At 42.9% G+C, this 4,601-nt stretch overlaps 1 protein-coding gene across 9 annotated transcripts in view; it reads right to left on the reverse strand.

Moving 5' to 3' along the window:
• Nucleotides 1–4,601, reverse strand: part of WIPF3 (WAS/WASL interacting protein family member 3) — a 68,605-nt gene extending 64,004 nt beyond the window's left edge. For 8 of the 9 annotated variants that reach the window (XR_003093055.1, XR_003093056.1, XM_025198963.1 and 5 more), the window contains exons 1-2: nt 4,476–4,601; nt 2,906–2,995 (exon numbers count right to left, since the gene is read on the reverse strand). The gene's annotated coding sequence lies outside the window, so the exon portion shown is untranslated. Of the gene's footprint in view, nt 1–2,905; nt 2,996–4,080; nt 4,127–4,475 lie in introns of all 9 variants that reach the window. The other variant, XM_025198957.1, reaches the window with a different exon arrangement.

Here is a 4,601-nt window from a genome sequence, read left to right on the forward strand (position 1 = left end):
TGGACATTAGGAAGAACTTCTTCACAGTTAGAGTGGCCAAGGTCTGGAACGGGCTCCCAAGGGAGGTGGTGCTCTCCCCTACCCTGGGGGTCTTCAAGAGGAGGTTAGATAGGCATCTAGCTGGGGTCATCTAAACCCAGCCCTCTTTCCTGCCTATGGAGGGGGTCGGACTCGATGATCTATTGAGGTCCCTTCCGACCCTAACATCTATGAATCTATATGTACAGTATTGTTTTTTATTTTAGCCAGAACCATAGCACTTTGAATGCTCAATGATTTAGAAATGGGTATGCCATTATTCATCTGTTACTAAATCTGACAGCCATTGAACAACTCTAGCCAAATTCCATGGGAATAGAAAAAAGTCTATGAAATTGTGAAATCCCATTTATGTTTCACCAGAACCAGGTAACTTTCAGAACTGTGCAACTATTTTCCACTTCTGACAACCAGAAAGCTTCACCTTTCCACAGAGAGAAAAATGTTCCTACTGAATACAATTTAGAAATTATATAATCCTTTACATTGACAGTAATTTAATGATAGGGCCATGGAAGTGATGCTTTAAGGACAGCTTAACATGATGACTAATTAAGATAGATCTCTGAAAAAAGGTGAGTCAGTATATGTATTTCAGGAAATGATATCTACATCTCTAAATAGGATAAAAATCACTAGTGATAGAACAAGGGCAAGACTAGCAGAGAGTTGTCTGGAATTCAAGTTTATATACCCTTTAAAGGAGGCTATACTTTTTTTATTTTGGCACAAGAGCCCATTATAATTTTCCAGTAGCAATAACTTGCCTGGACTTTTCACCTGTGCAGTATTCGTTATATTTCATTACTTTTAAAATCTAATATGCCCACATAATAATGTAGCACATGTTTCCATACATTCAGAATTAATAAATTATGAAAGTCAAGGGAAAATAGAGCAAGATTTTTTTAGTCTGATCTCATGTAACTAACAGCAAAAGCAGAAGTGGATTGGGTAGTAACTGGAGTAAAAAGACTTTTCCAGAAATAGAAGACTACAGAAAACATGAAACTTTTATAGACAAGATTAGTGTTTACAAGCCTCAAAATATATTACAACTGACAGACAAAATCATTTAATAGTTGGCTCGTCTAATAGTTGGTGCAGATGCTCCTGGTTCATATGTATTGAGAATGGAATAAAATATTTAATCAAACAAATAGTATCAGCATTGTAGTTTTTGTATATTTCTGCAAGTGTGAGCTTAGCCATAGTCAAATAATGAGTAAGATGTCATTTACAGCCTATAAATCCCTATTTTCAGTAGACTATGGCCACATGCAGATGTACCACTTCTACCTGGTGAATCATTACATTTCTGCCAGAAGAACGTTGGCTCTCCCAGTAGAATCTAGGAATATACAAGCACTCATTCCATTTTTTCCTGAGGAAACAACCTCTCCAAGAGAAAGATTTTCCAGGTTACACGTGGAAGATATCCCCTGCAAGAGACTTTCTCTTGCAAGAATGAACACTTCAACATTTCTCCACTCCCCTAGTCTGGTCCAGGAGGGGAGTGGAGCAGTTGCGCACTAGTTCCTGCCTCTTTGCTTTGCCCTGGTGCTCCAGCCCCTTTTCACTCCTGTCAGGGAGAGGAGTGGAGCAGTGGGGCAATGGTCCCAGGAACTGGTAGGGGGCTTTGCCCCACTGCACTGTTCCCCTGCCAGACCAATCTGGGGAAGCAGGAAGTCTCTTCCCACTACTCCACTCTCCCCTGGGAATGGGAAGAGTAGAACAGCCACTGCTTCATCCCTATCCTCCACCAGGATCACCCCGGGAAGATGCCAGGAGCAGAGGTGAGGGGGTGTTTGCAGGCTGAATACCTGTGCTGTTTCCTCTCCTGGAAACATTTATAGTGGTGGAATTTCCTCAGAAATTACCACTGCTAGAAATTAGCACCTGTTTGTAGCCCATAACTCTCCACAATATTGAACTTAAGACTGAAATTCTCAATTTACTCCTAAACCAAACCACCATCTAGATGCATGGTATTTGTTAGATCAGAAAACCTAATAAAAGCTAGTGATTTTTGTAATGAAAGGTTTGTTAAAATAGACTACTTCTATTTTTCTTCTTCAACCTTTAAAAACAAGTGCAGGCCTTAAAATGCAGAGAAAGCTATGCATGTTATTACAACACTAAACTTGAGGTTTTTCCTTCCAGAAGAGTCCAGAAATTAAGTTAGTAGTCCCTTAATTTTCCTCTCTCTGTACATACATTCCGAGAGGCTTTTCATTACATGACAGTACCATGTATATTTGCAGCAACAGAAGATAAGATATACCAGATGTGCATTTTGTATTGCAGAAAACGGTGCAGTTTCAACAGTGTACAATTCAATTTATATTCTTACTGGAGGAGCTACCCAAAGAAAGGAAAGGCAGGTCCTCCCCCTTAGATTGTTTTATTTCCTGAATAGATAAGTATGGTGCATTTGCTACTGATGAAAAAATGAAAATTCAGGTTGCACTACAAATAAAAATGCAGCTGCTGCTTGAGTAGAGTTGATGCTACAGTAGCAGTAGCAGAGGAAAATAAGCCTTCCCCTTCCATTCACCAGACCCCTCTTTCCCCCAGTTTACAATGGTTGGCATACCCTTCCATACCCCATCTCCCCCAGCTGCCCCAGACACTCAGTGAGCTCGCTACACATCTGTAGCCACATGCCACCTACACCTATCCGCAGCTCAAATGAAGCCAATGCATAGAATAGTTCACAGGCTTGAGGCTTAAATTTATATCTAAATGCATCAATACTTTATGCATCTGCCTTATATTTAAAAATAGGCACAACAACAATAATAATAGTAGTTTACTATAAGAACATAATTGTTTCTGGGTGGGGGGTATATAATTAGTCACATACCTAGATTGCAAGCTCTTTGGGACAGTGACACTGTCTTCATGTGGGTTTGTACACCACCTAGCACAGCAGAGCCTCAGTCTTGATTGTGGCCTATGGACAACATAAACATTAAATCATCAATGAGAGTATGGTGTTAAAAGGAGGTTGCATGTAATTCATTAGGCCTCATCCCCATATAAGGGGATCCCCTCATCACAGCCTCCTATTTAAGAAAAAAAATATACTTATTTGTGCAGCACAACACACCTGAATAAGTCTTTGCTAAGGGTGGCAGTCTGAACACCTGTGCAAAGCTCAGTAGGCTGGATCTTGTACAGATAAACTTTATAGGGGAGGAGGGAGGAGACAAAAGTTTTCCTCCCTTTCTCAGGTCACAAGGCATTCAGGTCTACTGTGCATCCTAAAGTGACATTATCCAGGTCACACACACCAGCCTAACAAGTCATCAGGGAATGGAGTTGCACAGTGTGAAACAGTGGAAGCATCTGAAGTTTAAGCCTGCATGTAAAGACTGCTCCAAGGCTGCTTGGTGTTGACATCTCCAGCACCTAACACGGATTTTAATTTTTTTTTTTGTTTCCTATTCCTTTACTTTCATACTGATAATAAAATCGTATAAGATATGCAAATAATTATCTTTAAGACATTTATCTAAAATTATCCAGACTGTCATGCTGGCTGGACACCTTCCTATTCCTAGAATGTCTGATGTTCTTAGCTGTGGCTATACACACACACACTTCCTCCAGCCTTTCTATTAGTGGGCTGTGAAATAATCCCACACTCGGCAAATGTGCAAATACCAACCTCACTGGAAATTTTTTTTTTTTAAATCCTCTTACTAGGCGTTAGCCATCTATTCTCCTGATACTACTGTGCTAATAGGTACAGACACACGAACGGCATTTTTGAGCTGTCTTTAATTGCTAACAACATTCCCAGCCAGCAGTCCTGCTTCAAAACTATTTGCTGCTGTTGAAGATGTGCACTTAATGCAACTTGCGAAGTTGTTTGCGAGAGTGTCAGGTCACACATGCCCCTTTATCCCAGCGAAAGAATGACAGGACAAGTCCTCATGCATTATGCCAATCTGAAGAAAACTTATTTGTTTTAAGATTGCTTTGTATCGTTGGGGTTTTTGTTTTGGTTTGTTTTTTATAAAGACTACATCTGACCTGAAAACGGCAACCACGAAATCCTCCACCTCCTTGTTCTAGTTCGCTAGAAGAAAGTATGTCTCGGGGGGGCTGCAAGCTCTCCTCTCATTTCCCGCTGCCCTCCCTGCCACCCAGGGTCCCCGGGGTGGGTTTGTGGTGGCTTGGATCTACCTGTGGACCGAAAGCAAGGTCCTGGGGAACAAGGCCCTCGGGTGAAATCCAAGTCCCCCGCGGAGAATTTTGCACTGGTGGCTTCCCTGACACCTAGGCTGCGAGGGAGCCAGGTAAAGGCATATAAAGGCGAGGGCACACAATTAAGGAGGCTGGATGAGCCGGAGGGAGGAGATCAGCCACCCGGGGAGCAATGCTCGGAAGGAAGCCGCCAGCCCAGCCCGAGGGCGCCCGGCACTCACCTCTGGTGCCCCCTCGGGCACTGGTAGCAAAGCCCAAGTTGTTCCCCGCACCCGGCGAGAGGGAGATGCCCCGGGCGCCCGCTGCCCTCTGCCCTCTCTTCGCCCGCCCCGGACCTCCTGCGCCCG

The sequence above is a fragment of the Alligator sinensis genome, unplaced genomic scaffold (genome assembly GCF_000455745.1).
Source record: "Alligator sinensis unplaced genomic scaffold, ASM45574v1 scaffold29_1, whole genome shotgun sequence".
Classification (NCBI taxonomy): Eukaryota; Metazoa; Chordata; order Crocodylia; family Alligatoridae; genus Alligator; species Alligator sinensis.